At 34.0% G+C, this 16,515-nt stretch overlaps 1 protein-coding gene across 1 annotated transcript in view; it reads right to left on the reverse strand.

Annotated features, from left to right (window-relative positions):
* Positions 1 to 16,515, reverse strand: part of LOC149485123 (putative carbonic anhydrase 3) — a 404,335-nt gene that overhangs the window by 210,488 nt on the left and 177,332 nt on the right. The window lies entirely within an intron of this gene.

The following is a 16,515-nucleotide window of genomic DNA, read 5'->3' on the forward strand; positions in this document are numbered from 1 at the left end:
ACAGTTATAGCATAAGTCCCCTAATTCGTCCGTCATGTCTCGATGCTAACATTGAATTAACAAAAAGTCAATTACTATAATTATAAATACAAATAAATATTTGTGACAGTTTGTCAGCACAGTTAAGAGTGAGTGCGCTTAATCCGGCATGAAACTATGCCAATGTTCGAATAAGAAGACCACTGATTGTGCTGTGATTTAATGTACGTTTGACATAAATATGGCAGCCGCTACTCGCTAAATATCAGCGAGTCACATTAGGGTCATTCACATCGTGTGTGACAAGTAAAGGGATTATTTCACGGTGAATTAAAAATTATATTTTGGTAATTGCATTTTCATATAAAGTAGAGCATGACCTAAAATCATTCGCAGTTATGTTAAATGCAGATTAAACCATTTTGAATAACTTACATAATCAGACTGTCGTTATTATAAGTAGGTCCAGTGGACAAAGGCGTTAAGATTTATAAAAAATAGCCCTTGCCAGAAATAAAAACAAAAAATAAAATTGCATTTAAATGCATTGTATTCAAGGTCGTTTATCAGAGAATCCTGATAAAAATCTGGGCTACTTTTCGTACCATACATCATGCAAACAATTACGGTAACACAAATTCCCCTGCCGACAATTATTCATATCTTCCAGCGTCATATTTATTGACAAACAAATAAATATAGCATAAATAAAAGATAACGCAATATTCTTGGAAGGAATTAAAATTTTCAAAGGGAATGCGAGTATTCAGGCATGTGATAGCGGCTCTGACTAATGTAAAAATTTTAACAAGCTCTTTGTTAACATTCCACAATGCATCGTCAGAGATAGATTTCTATCAAAAAATGTTTGCAACATTTTATTGAACTTTATTGTAATTATTAAATGAAAAATACACACTACACGCTGATACATCATGCGGCTTCATGTTTAAAAATATCGAATCATATGTAGCTATTAAATAGTCAATAGAAAATGAATAATTAACTAATTGCTCAATCCGAGCAGTTTCACAACTAACAATAATTTCAACACAGCCGTTTCAACTCAGTTCACAAAGCATCCAATAAATTTGCTTTTGTTAACAAGGTTTAATATTTATAACTCCACATTGACCCGGAGGATTTACTTTGAATTACTATTATCTTCGATCGTTCATTTGTTCTTGTAAAGTGCCCGCGCATTCCATTTTATGACAATGCAGTTATGGTTTATGAGTTGGTAGATTTACATCACGACTCTACATACGCGGTCCACTTAGATGCTGAATTATCTTTTCTTATTTAACTATGTATCTATTGATTCAAGATATTATATAATATGGGTCATTTAAAAAAATTACTTCCATGAAATTATTATGAAATAGTGCCTTAAGCTGTTTCTGATTAAAAAGATTTAAAATAAAATTATAAATTCTGAGTTATAAGTTTATTTTTTTATTATTTTCATTCATTTATTTCAGTCATTTCTGTCACTATAGTATTAAAGTAGTACAAATATACATAAACATTCGATTCGATACAACGCATCGAGATATTTTAAATCGAAAACTGCAACACAATTTTTATTCTCACTTGTCAGAAAGAAATTTATTCTGATTCGCTTATTCGACACGGTCGCTCATTTTTAATTAAACCGATACAGAGAAGAATTTAAGCTGATCAAAGGATTACAGGCATCCTAATAAAAAATATTGGCAGACGACACCTGTGTAGTGATTGTAAGACTTCTCTGCGGTTGCCTCTATCATTCCATCCGCCCTTACAGGATACCCGAGAGCTATATACGAGGACGAATAAATAATGAACCGACTTGTATTTATTTTACTCTTTGTATAGTTTACACAAGGAAGTCTCTCAAATAAGGCACGTCCTTAGGTCATAAAATCGATATTTTAACTCTTGGTCATATTTAGGAGCCCTCAGGAAAATGATTGCAATTAATTTAACTTAATATTACCATATTTTAATCGGCCAATGTATCAATATTCTGCACTTAGTTCCTATGGAAGTGCATAAGTTTGAAAGCTAAGATTATTTTCTCAAAAACATAAATAGATTAATCCTGATATTATTTAATAATTTTATATAGTAGTAGCCTAAGTACTTTTAATATTATATTCACCTAAAATAACAACTGACGTAAATACTCTTTACTTATATTGTTTTCCTTACCCCATAAAATACATTCAAGGATCAAACCACGTCAGTCGCAGTACGTAAATATGGGTTCGATCGGACTCATCCGTAGTGACGGCTGCGAAGAGCCCCGCGGCTCTGGTTACAAACTGGATTTATTCGGTAGCTGCTACCTCAAAAATGCAACAAAAATTACGATATATCGGAGACACTATTTTTGTAAATTGACCCGCTTTTTATTTTATTTCAAGCAATCTTTGAGTGTGTAACTGTATTCGGTTTTTAGTTTCCAAACCGTTTTTCGTAGCACCAAAAATATCAGAATACAACAGTTTTAAAAACAATGTAATCGGATTATGAAAGACTAATTAAGGTAAAACAATAACTGTTTTGTAATCAGTGGTACACATAAAGAAAATTTTGTAATTAACGATATAAGTAGATACTATAAACATATATCAATATGTACTTCTTTTAAGCAAGCCTAGCAATTATTTTGGCAATTTTCCGTTTATACCATAGAATTTGCCTGCTCTTACTTTTACTTTAAACAGCACCTTAAAAAAGTGTTAAACTTTCACATCTTTCCTTAATTACTTAACGATTGTGATTAAGGCCAAAAAAGGTGCGTTAAAGTAGCGTTTGTTAGCGGCCTAATTTCTCATCGAGAGAGTTTTGAGACCGGGCCATCGAGAATGCATTTATCACCATCAGTCCGTCTTGAACTAAATTATACAAAAAATCTTAAGAACGAACCACTTGTTGAGTGTTCGGTGAAAAATGTACTCCAATCAATGATTTACAGCCAAAAAAAAAAAAATTTCCCATGTTTCACATGACTGATGACAGTTGATGCCTGCTCCTTACGCCTTCAATACATCATACGTGAAGCACACTTAAAATCATGTCTCAAAAATGTAGTACATTGTAAACATATTATTAAATTACGTGATGATGCACTGTGTTTAACACAGAAATCTCAAAAATAATTTCCTTACGAAGACTTGTTGATGGCCTTTCGAGGGCAAGGGTCACTTTCAGTTTAACAATTTTAATACGACGTTATTATATGAACCTATTTGTTTATTTTTTTTTCAAGATACACCTGTTAACAGTAGAAATTACAATAGTAGAATATATAATTATAGATACATATATTCGAATATTTTTAGTCGTAGAAATTAACAACTTAACTTCGGCTTAAATTGGCAATAACAAGAATTGAAACAATTTTTCATACGAGGATAGAATAATACAACAATAGAATTAACAATAAAAGAAATATCTATCTGGTTAGTGGTTCATACAAAATAGGCTCACAAAATTATATACCTAGAGCTTATTTTTGTTTTAGTTTCGCAGAAGCTGTATCAAATAGCATGTAATCTTCGTGATTCCTTTTGAGAAGTCGAATAAAGAAAGATAAAACATGGCACGAATGCGTCAAACGTTAACTTACACGTGTGTTAACATAAACAAATATGACATAATAATTACTATCCATATCTATACACGTCATCAAATACATCATTGTTTAAGTTTTTTTAAAATAATAACATAATAATTAATAACTGCTCATGCACGTTCCAGTCTTCTTCATAAATTTTACAAACAGTTAGGTTATTGCCTACGGGATAAGCTTGGCATGTCCAAATAAAAATTCAATTCTATAATTAATATTCAAGCAATTAAAGTCATATGCACGTGAATCATTATTGCTCCCTGCAAGTAATTTGCACGCGATAAAAATTACCAACGAACATCGAGACGTAGAAGTACTCTGCCTACTTCCATTTAAAGAAACTTCAGGCTTTGACAGTTAACAGGCGTGCTTAATTATTATCGTAAGAGCGGCGTAATGCCTTCATGTCACGCGACCGGATTTCGCTTCACGTACATCATCCAAATTATCTTACACACCGTAACGTAATACTCAACACTCGATACAGATTAACATCCCGCACAAAAAGTAGAAACCAATCTCATAAACGCAATTACCCTCGCGGATCGTGTGCTCGAATCTTATTTGAATTGTTTTTTGCTTTTAGATACCGCGTTGCGGTTGAAATATATTTAAATGTAACCGATGATTATGACGTGAATTAAAGAAACGTGTGCAGAATTGAACAAATTGTGCATTTAAATAATATTAATACGATATAATATGAAAAACACAGCGTGCAATAATACATTAATTTATGAGTAATTGAACACGCGTCCAATTTGTCTTATTTAAAATCAATATCCCGTCCTTATCTCTCGCATCAAAACATCGAGCAAATTCATAATCCTAGTTCTGCGAGACTGCTAGATGGTATCAGCGTAAAATTATTTCTGTACAGGATGTATTTGCTTTTTCCACAGATGTTTATCAAGAAACATTACGCTATGCGCGCGCGCACCAGCGCCATAAATACACAGGCGCCGGCGCATGAGGCCCAGCGCTATCGGCCGGCACGCCTACCTTACTGCTTCATCTCTACGTAAATCTGCTCCCATATGGGGTATAAGCGTAACAGCTATGACAACTTATTTTCCTTTGTGTAAACACTATAAAGTATCCCTTTCAATCTTTATGCTCGGTAATAAATGCTCTGGAAATAAATTAACCATTGTAAGAAATGTAATTCCTATAGTAAGCATAACATTGGCGAAGGTTATTCTTGTATGTTTTCTTTTAATGTTTGTATAATTCTATTCTGAACTTAAACATTACTTTAAGACCTCCGAAGGTAAGTGACAAGGTTGCTAATGTTCTTACTGGTAGAATAGGAATATACTATTTACATGATGCTAATTTTTAATCTTTAAGTTGCAATAACACATTACACAAGTATACAAGCACATAAATAAACACTGACAACTGACACTCTCTTGTTTGTCCTTATTATATGTATAAAAGGAATCATAAAATATAATGGAAAAACCAAGTTCTGGCGTAGCAAACATATTGCCAAATCTACTTCATTTTTATTATCGAACGACAATACGGTCAGGGTTACTTGTAAACAATATTTTTTAATTTATAGGTTCTTAATTCATTTTTTGCTAATATTTAAGTAATAAATAGAGATTACCCTTTTTTATCATAAATCATCAAATTTATAACCTATAAACATAACATATATTACCTCTAAATGCATAAAAGATTATCATCTTAATGTATATAAACGCTTACTTGTAATAAAATCTTCAAGGATTCTAGTTACGACACCAGAACACGGTGAAACAGAATCCTGGCTATAACATAGCAGCGAGTTATAAAAGAACTGTGTACTATTTCAATTAGTCATACGATTACTTCTCGTTACTCAATATCGTTCGTTAAATACAAAGAGATAAAGTAATACATAATCGACGCTACGGTAACTCATGCGGCCTTACGCTTAATTCTTAGAATGCAACTCGAGTTGGTGAAGCCGGGCTGAATTATTTATTAATCGTATCAAGTTCGAGAAAAATATCAAGCACATAATTGTGGGACGATTTGGCTCTTTAAATAACGGTTAAAGAATTGGTACGAATTGCACTGTAATTACATTTATCATGGGACGCGTCGCTATCTGGCCTACGTTAATGACGTTTAATCTAGAAATTTTTATTCAAAAAACTCGTAAGAGGCTGCAAGTAAATAACGAGTAATGATGTCTTATGGCTTCGCTCGGGGGCAAATGTTTCGTTGATTGTTGTTATTCAGTGCAACGAGCTACGATTTGCAAAGTAATTGCCCCGGCCCTGCAATTTTCATTACAGGACCTATTTTAAAAGCATCGACTGCTTTAATTGACAGCAATTCATTATAACAAGCGCTGATCGCTTTTCAGAAAAATCCTCTAAGGCGCGGGTCAAACACAAGCGGCGCGGGCGCGGGCGTGCCATAAGCGCACCTCTTGAATCTGTTTTGCACCACGTCCTTCTTATACATTTTGTATGAAAGAATTTTGGAAAGGCGACGAGGCGGCACGCCACGGTTGCGCCGCGGGCGTACCGCAGGCGTACCGCAGGCGCGCTTCCCCCATCGCATCCAAATAGAGGTCAATTCACGGTCATACACAATCAAAAACAAATCGGGTGGTAGTGGTTAGGGAGCCAGGTGCAAATTTGGTTAACTATTTCCTCTCAAGAGATAATTCGTCAGACGCATGAGAGTATAGTATTATAAAGCCTCGTGAACGTCAGCTGGCGCTCGGTTGGGGGGGGTGAGCGGTTGTAGCCTCCCACGCACATAGGAAAAAAATACATTCATTCATTCATTTCCTCTCAGCTAAAAATTTGTCAAATTGTAGCTAACCCAATATCTCAACGAAAAAAAATAGTCAGCTGGTTACAACATGGTGTATTATACGTCAGCTGGTGTCTCGAACATGAAAGTTAAATTTAAAGAAAAATTTATTTTCCGTTATTTCCTCTCAAACAAAAATTGACCTGATGATAGCTTATATGTAACTGTGGATAAATATATATGTCAGCTGGCTGTATCTTGGTGGAAAAACCGTCAGCTGATACGGGAGGCTACAACCGCTCTTCCCCCCAACCGAGCTCCAGCTGACGTTCACGAGGCTTCATAATACTATACTTTGATGCATTTTTCTAATTACCGCTTGAGAGGAACTTGGTCATAAAATCTGCTGCTGGCTCCCGGACCATAGGAGACGGTAGCCTGTCAGTCAAAAATGTGTTCTCTCTGTGTGGAATTATATAGAGCTGCTATTACATACCCTTCTTCGTTTTGTTTTTAAAGGTGAATTGAATTAATCGATGAAATGATTTACACAGGTGATGGCAGTAGGGAAAGTGAAAATGAAGAAGAGCATAATGAAAGTTCCCATGTATTTACAATGTCAGAAATAAAGATAATCCTGATTTTGATTGTGTTTTTTATTTATTTGTAATTGTAATAATATTGTGGAATGATCAGTACTGTAAATACTTTTGAACTGAGATTTTAATGATAAGATTTATATGGTTTAAATGTAAACCTGTGTTTGAAAACCATATTTTATCTATACTAATATTATAAAGAGGAAAGGTTTGTATGTATGTATGTATGTATGTATGTATGTATGTATGTATGTATGTATGTATGGTTTTCACGCATAAATTAGGTACTGGACCGATTTTGATGAAATTTGGCACAGATAATCTTTAGACCCTGAGAAAGAACATAGGCTACCTTTTATTGCGAAATATGTACCACGGGCGAAGCCGGGGCGGACCGCTAGTACAATATAAATTTTGTGTTATTTTAACCTTCTTTTCTTCCATCATTACACCAGTACTACTTTAAAATTACTTTAAAAGTACTATAAAATTTTCCAAGTAAATTCCAACATTTCCAACAAAGATATATTTGCAATCGTGGGGTTATCCTCGCTATTTACTTACAAGGAATTATCAAAACAAAATCGTTACTTTCAAATTAACGTTACTTTCAAATCTCTTTTAGCACAAAAAACATAATTTTACTAAATTATGCATGAAGAAAATGCATTTAACCACTCTATATAAATATCATTTTCGGACGCCAACAGCGCGCCCGATGCGCGCCGGCAGCGCGCCCGAGGCGCGCCGGCAGCGCGCCCGAGGCGCGCCGGCTGGCGCGCCCGCGGCGCGCCGGCTGGCGCGCCCGCGGTGCGCCCGATGCGCGCCGCGCCGCTTGTATATGTCCCGCGCCTAATGATAAAAGTCCTACACATTGCTCTTGCTCAGTGCAGACTAACATCGGCTTATCTTGAGTTACACCTATATTAAAAACACAAAATAAAACTTAAACATTCTGCTGTATAATATTATACCTATATTCATAAGCTAGTTACTTACTTTTTATAAGGTGTTGGAAGTTTCTTAATTTTTAGTAACTTTTATCAAATCCGTAACTTACGTAACTTCTCTACATTCACAAAAAATAAAAAAAAATTGAAATTACACTTTTCTTGAACACAGTACACAGTTGAATTTAAAACCTTGTCTTATTGGCAATCTGCTAGGAACTACACGGCACCGGGTATTTGCATCATATTTAGTTAAAATGTATTTTCATGAAGCAACACTAAAATTTTATCTAAATGCGTTTATGCTCTTCAGTGGCTATTCCATATCGCGGTACTTGTATTATCGTAATACTATTATTTCTTCCGGGTTCCGCTATCCGGTTGCCTTGTAGCACTTATAGTAAAAAGCTTTTTAACATATCAATGGGTATAAAGAGTCCATTTAACACGTTCACTGCGGCATGTCCAGTATCGGGCCATCAGCGACTACACCACAGTGCGGTGCCCAAAATCGCAGTTTTCACCGTGGTGCGGCGAGGTTTTTTATATGTTAATCAATGACTAGAAAAGAGACAAATATATTTTTGTGATCACAGTTTGAAGTAGGACTCAATTTCGTTTAAAAATCGTATGGCAAAATATTGGACCAACGCATAGAAAAGAAACCGTTTCTTTTGTGTGCGGCATGTCAAATATTTTGCCATGGACAAGCACCTCATGCCGCACTGTACTGCGAGCGCGCCGCGTGTCAGTCTCGCATAGTGATGCACCAGGACCGAATCACTTTTCTTTTGAGTTTTTTTAAATGACAATGATACCTTAAAGGCTTTAGTTTTTTTATTTTCTTTTATTTCGTAGCATAAATGCAAAAATGTGATGACAGTTGTGAAAATAATATAAAACATTAAAACAAAAGTTACTGAACAATTTCCTGATAGTACTCTATCAAGTACCTTGTTTTATATGTGTTTTTTTTTTTTTGTATCGACGATCTCGTTATCTGTTAACAAACAGACTGAAATATACAAAATTGATTTATATCGATATCGATGTTTTATTTTACAGTGTTTCCCATCGCTATTACTGTAAACATGCCGTATCAACGCAGTGCGGGATGGCAAATAATTTTTCACAAAATCAGGGGTTTACATTTTCCCTCATATCTTTTAAACTATTCGGTCAAACTAAAAGCTATTCATGCGGTATATACTAGACTATATATACTATTATCTGAAAAAATTTTTTTGAAATATCTTGAAATTTCATGAAATTATTAACCTTCAAAGTCAGAAGGTGCGATGTGATAAAAATGGCTCATGACGCACAATGGTGAACTTGCCGATGTGAAGTATGGAAGACATGCCGCAACAACGGTAAGTTTGGCATTTTAGGTGCCGCAGTGAACGTGTTAAATAAATAAAATAATATCGTTTATTGGATAGAAAGTCAGACACATTTCATAAGAAATTGTTGAAATAAATACCTAAACGACATTACATTTTGCTACACTGAGAAGTATAAACGCTTATAAAGGTAACGAAAATAAATTCGAAACAAGCACATTTAATTTCAAACTGTATAATGCTGTTATTATAGGTTAAATGATACATGTTAAATGATAATTAACAGTAATTTATTCATATATTGTATCGACACCAGAACACAAAATTTACAAATATTTTTATATTCGTAAAAATTGACCACACACTTGCAAATTTGGGGTCACTAGCCACTGCGCCAAACGGGTCGTCTAACTACTGGTAGAATTAACAAATAAGCCACGCATAGGCGATTCAAATCATAAAATATTTTTATAATCGTCTGTTGCGAGAATTCTATTGGCGGGTACACTGTTACAATGTAAATTGCAAAACACGGCGATAAAAACAAAACAATCACGAGTAACGAAATACTATCATCATTTATGCCACAATGAAATATGCCTAATCTATTCTAAGCTTAGGTTCTATAATTTCAAAGGACTGAGAAATTATCTGATCCTTTCCATACCTTTCTCTGAAATACGAAAATTGCTTAGAGAAATCTTTTACTACGATCTTCACGCTCTATGCGCGTATTATAATCCATTACGATACGAATAATAGCTGAATATTATTACCATTCTTACAAGTATCATATCGGTATATCTTAATAGTCATGCTGAAATAGACAATTATGGGATATCGAGATTTAATAATTAAAATCTCTCTTTAATATAACGGCCAGGGAATGGTAGGTAGGATTAAAGTTTATCGGCTCATAAAATCGCGGGACCGCGTATTATTGGATAAAATAATGTTGTCAAAGGAACACGTTTACATAGTAACGAGTCATCGTCTATTTATCAGAAACGCACAGAGCAACGTCGCTTTTATAATGGATCTACTCGGGTTTTGCAATGTCATTTAAAATTGCATTATCCAGACGCAGGCTCGCTTAAGACAAGATTATGTCTTATTGGCTTCAGCTCACAATAGAGTTGGATTAGCTTGAAGAATGATCGCTTTAAACGTACTTAAAGTTATCGATTCAACATGGACGTAATATCTCAGTCTATACCGTCCGTCCACTTAGAGTGCTACGGCTACATTTGAATCTATAATATCAAGATTCGACGTGTCATATTTAATTTTTTTATATTATGCAAGAGCTCTACCGTTTGTTACTACTAGCTTCCTAGAAGAGGTCGCTTATATAATCCTTCTATATAAAATATTTTATCGTATTTGAAAAAAAAAGCTTGTTCCTTAGTTTAACTATTTATTTATTTATATCTTACCATATATTTCCTCCAATCTTGTCGTAAAAATTGTTATGTACGGTTCTTCATCTATAGACAGCAATACAATATCTAAACATAATTTTATACATTTTTTTAAAATTATACAGGCTCCCGGGATTGTTGGACCATGATGTTTTTTTTTTAAATCTCTATTGGCAGCTGAGTAGCCCCACTACTCGTACTACAAATTAAACGTGATTACAAAGGCAAAAACAAATGTACATAGGTATTCAAAATAATTTAATTAAAGTAAAATCATTAAAGACGAGTATAATACCTAGATTGAGAAGATTTGCAGCGTTTTAATACAGTATTTAAGTATTAAATTATCTCTTGCACACATTAGCGGCTGTTTATTCTTATTAGATGCTATTACTTAGACCCTGATGGATGTTAAATGTACGGAACATTACAGTTGACGATACTAAAGAATACGGAACATGGGAACTGTTTTAGACTAAAACCATTTGGACGTTCTCGTGTGCTTCGCTGTGAGAAAGGGAACTTTCTTGGTTCATTATAATGTACTTATATAGATGTACCTGGCTAGGTTGGGAACAATACAGCCCTTTGTTTATTTTATAGGCATATACTTTTCTTCTTATATATCCTTAGTTACATCAAAGATCTTGTCCATAAGAAAAATATTTTGGCATTAAAGATACAAAAGGTTTCTAGGGCTTATATATACTTTCATATATGTATAAAATAAAACATGACGCCCTGAAAAAAATGCAGTTTGGCACTTACCCTACATGATAAAGAATTCAACATTTTGTTTTATTCCTTGCGAATAAATAGAATTAGCATTCAGCTTGAGAAATAGTGAGCATCAGCTTCACAAAGATGTGCTCCATAAATCGCTGCTCACCTTCAGAGATTTTACACGTCATGTAATATTCGCATAGCTTTGGTTGTTTTCGTACCTAATATATAAAATTTACAAAATTAATTTTAAATTTCAATAAACTTGCCTCTATTTTAATAAAACTGACCAGCGGATCGTACATTTACATATGTTTATGCACGCCCTACAAATTGCAGATCGTTCATCAAAAGCAGTTGACATCGCGTATTAAATTTATAATTAAAACATCCCAGAAATACAAAATCACAGACGTTTAAATAGCCTCGTGCTTCATATTGACCTTTAAAAGATTTTCGTGTCGACAGTCTGTGGGTCCGTTAAGGGTGTGACGCAATAAATTAGTAAGACATCCAGGACATGTTATGTAGCACAAATAAATTTCGTATCGTTGTTCGTAAGTACCGTTTCGTGCAAAGCATGCATCGTATCGAGAATCTAGAATAAGGACGAGTTACTCAGATAAGATATCGACCAACATTGCGCGCTTTAATGATATTTTATTTAAAGAGCTTTCAACGCAATGCGTATAAGAGCGTACGCTCTTATACGTGCTGTTCATTTCATTGTGATCTACAAATATTATCGTTTTATTAAGTGCCTACACACTCTGGAGTATTTACATAGAATTCAGTTACCATACTGAGTGACGTTCTGAGTTCTCATACATTTAAATGCAAAATATTACCTTGAATGCCGACAATATGAGACGCATTCATATCTGTCTGCGAGCCTTTACTTACGGCAGGTAACTATTACTATAATACTGAGATTACAGACCGCGGCCAGCCCACTTATTAATAAATAGTTGATACCTCCCACTTGTCCACACAACATCCATGAATCTTAAATCATTCAATAATTACAACTCTATGATAGCTCTGCCTCGCAGTATGAGAAATGTACACCTCATACCAAGGGCAGGCTTGCGGTTCGACGCCGTTATAAATATAATGTTGACGTTTATTCAATCATGAATAATGTAAGCATTATCTACGTATTTCTAGAATTATTGCGGTTTTACATAGTTAAAACACTTTCATTTCCCGATAAAAAATAACTATGTAATAATATAATGCCCTTTAGATAGTAATGTTTTAAATTCTCGTATAGACGATTGCTTCAAATTCTAATTAAAATTGTCAATTTATCAGCATGATTCAAAAAGCAAATCTCTACTTCTCTAATCGGTGAAAGTAAAGATCGTGACAAAACTAGCATTTTCTAGAAACAAATTAAAGTTTAACGGTCTTGACCGGCCGATGTCCATGCAATGAGAAATAGTAATTTATAAAATAACCCTAAACACTATTCAATGCTATTGAATTTGAAACAAAAACACCCTATCTATACATATAATAAATCTGTAGAAGGGTCATTTCTGTACATTGAAAATATTGAAAAAATAAATAGCAGGGGGTGTTACTGGATCGATACCAAACCCAAATATGTGATTAAAAAATTTTTTGTCTGTCTGTCTGTCTGTCTGTCTGTATGTGAAGACATCACGTGAAAACTACCGGTTCGATTTCAATGAAACTTGGTATCATTATACCTTATTATCCTGGGCGTAAAATAGGATACTTCTTATCCTGGAAAAATACGTAGAAAAAAAATTAATCTTAATTTTTCAGTTTTTTCCATAGACGTTGTTCTGTAGAACCGCGAACACGTTGCGTATTATTATAGGCCTAGCCGTATTTGGGTCCAATAGATATTTATAAGATGTCATTGTCAGAGTTACTCAAAATGGAGAAATAAACCATCCACGCGAAGACCGACATCCGCGCGGACGGAGTCGCGGGCGGAAGCTAGTTTATCAATAAATCTCTACATAGAAGAGCCCACAAAAGCACATAACATTGCAGGTAATAATGAATTAGAATAAAGTGTAAAAAAAACTTCATGTTCTTTTGAAATGTACGCGAAAAATATTAACACGTCAACAATAATGACTTGAGGTCTGGACTCACGATTAAACAACCTATTCATTGCATACAATGTTGTGTCAAGTCGAGCAAAAGGGAATGAATTGTGGATCAGGACACTACCCTCGTATCCCTACCTCGTACCTGTTTATACTTGCAACTTTTACATTATAAATATTTTGAAATATTATTTATAAAAATATATTTTTATTAAGATATAAAATACGATAACTTTGCTATGTAATTTTTTATACAGCAATTAAAATTATAACTAGTCTGAATGTTTAAATGTTCAACTCACTTCTGTATTTTATTAGAAATCATTATAATAGAATTTATTTAATCAATATATCTATTGATTAAATAAATCCTATTTAATCATACTCTATCGACTGACTACAAATGGATAGAGTTTAATAAATATACTGAAAAACGGAACCGGTACCGAAAATAATTTTTTAACACCTAACTACTATTTTATAATTTAAATCGTCATCCTTAAATCCGCCTTGTCGTCCGTGTGTAAAATCTTCTCAACAAACGTACTGACATGGTCATCAAACTTCATTTTATCCTGGCACTGACAAAGCGACACAACTCCAAGCCATCTGACCTCAAAGGGATGCAAGTTATGTAGCCCCTAGACGATCATGCAGCATGACATGCGTTACGTGCAAACATGAATGACCGTTATACCATAGATAATATAATACTATACTAGTATTAAGAAGCTGATTGATGTACATTTCGGTTTTCTATCCTGCAAGAATAACTAACATAATCGTTTAGGTTAGGTTAGGCATATCATGCAAAAGCTGAGAGTGGTTCACGCACTATACTTGGACTAAACGTAACTCTATAAAATTGCACGTTTTGATTTTTTGGCCACTCATGCAGCATGACAATGAATGCATGTCATGCTTGCATTACCGTCTAGGGACCACAACAACATGACTAATGCCTCATACATTAACCACAAGTTCAATCGCAGTGGACCGTCAATTATATCCATATACAGATGCATCTATTCAATCTTCATATTGTAAATCGCAATATAATGAACGAATGGTCATGGATCCGATATTATATAGATTTACAGTTACAACTAATTTAAATACCATGTGTTTGAGTTTGTGTTCCAAAGAAAAAATGACTGATGAACAAAATAAAGTCAAAACAATGTAATTGAGAAACAAAGCATCTGCATAACCTTCTTTGTCAATCGACTAATTTATGAATATGCCTCGAGGAAAACAAGCATATTTTTGAGTCTCTGTATACTACAATGTTTACTACAATTTTGTAAATGACGTTCACTTTAATTCTAAAAATTATGTATGCATATTTTACCAGTTTATATTAACCGATAAATTAAAACTTATTTTACCATTAGCACCTGTCTCTACCACTACAGCCTAACAGACATAATTAGAGGCATGAATATTCTAATATGAAACGATCTCAGCTTCCTTGAAATGTTGAAGTTGCTGTAGTTAAATGAAACTTGCATAATTACGCTATTGATTACCGCTACTGTATTCTTAACTCACTGCTATCTTACATTACTAGTCCACATTCACATACGAGTTTGTTGTACAACCACACCCCTCGCCAATTACTTATCGCTAAACACCCCGCTCGCTCGAACTTTCCTTACTCGAACTGCACTAAACAAACCTGCACACTATTTTCAATTGCAAACGAGATGGTAATTAGCAAAAACAACAACTAAAAGTCGCATTTAAATGCCACTGTGAGACTCGTATGGAAATTAGGGCCAAATTACGGCTCCACTCTTACTTTCGTTCAACAACGACAGTTAGGTATATAAAAGAGGTAATATTTGATGGTTTCTTAATCGCTTCATTATCCTTATTGAGTAATTTGGTCTAATTTGATACATTCGAACGAACTCGAAGAAACAGATAAAAGATTGATTAAATGACGCTGGAAAGATATGAAACAATCGTTCAAACGTATGCCATATCTGGAGCAGATAATCGTATGCATGCTCGTAGCTTGGCACTTATGCAACGAATAAAATATTGCGAATCATAAGCAGGCTGGAGAGCTTACGAGCCGAGATGGACGAACAGATATAGTTAATCTAATAAGTCAGATCTGAAGCCAAACGTCGACTGAGGTAATAACTCAGGGTTGAGATGGCAGAGGTTAATTAAAAATAGCAACTTCAATCTTCAATGTCAGAGATCGGGTTAGATTAAGACTCATCCGACTTACATAAGTTATCTAGGCTTTTGTTACACCCAAAAGTTATCGTTAATCACTTTGTGTAATACTCGTTACTGCTGTACTTCCAAATAAGTAAAGAAGGGCAAAGATAACCGAAGCATTTTAGCTGACACGGTAGGTCGGACCGGACTATTACTTCAGATATTTTGTAACAATACATGTTTGCACTTTACAATTGTTTATTTCTTAAGAGCGAACTTGTATTGTGGGCTGAATAAATTAACTATTAAGTACCTGTTTGCAATATTCAAACTCGAATACGTACCCTAAGTAGATCTTGATCTCTTATCTAATTGACATTAATAATATTATTTTTTAATCCCAGTGTGGGTTATGGGACTAGTTTTTAATAATATCAACTTACTTGTGGTATAGAGTAAATAAAAATTAAAAAAATGATTATTGATTTAGACCAAAAAACATCAACTCTATGAATTCATGTTTGGATTTTAATCGAGATAAAGTAAAAATGTTAAATAGTTACATAGAGCGCATTAAGGTTAATTCCGATTTAGTATTTGAAATGTGAAATTTCATAAGGTAAACTGCAGATTATAAAATAAACTGAACATTATAAATTTCAATACGAATTGAAATATTGTTCATAATCATAATTATATTGAATAAATTAAGAAAATGTTTTATCGAAATCAATATGCTCTCTAAGCTCTATGGACAAATTTCCTCACTTGTAAGCAGGTCTTTTTATCATTTTAATATGGAAACAGGTACATAAAATTAATTAAAGATATCAGCTTAATACGATTAACATGCTGACGA

This window comes from Colias philodice, chromosome 10 (genome assembly GCF_061535455.1).
Source record: "Colias philodice isolate Cphi_HAF_F1 chromosome 10, ilColPhil1 Martin Lab GWU primary, whole genome shotgun sequence".
In the NCBI taxonomy this organism is placed as follows: Eukaryota; Metazoa; Arthropoda; class Insecta; order Lepidoptera; family Pieridae; genus Colias; species Colias philodice.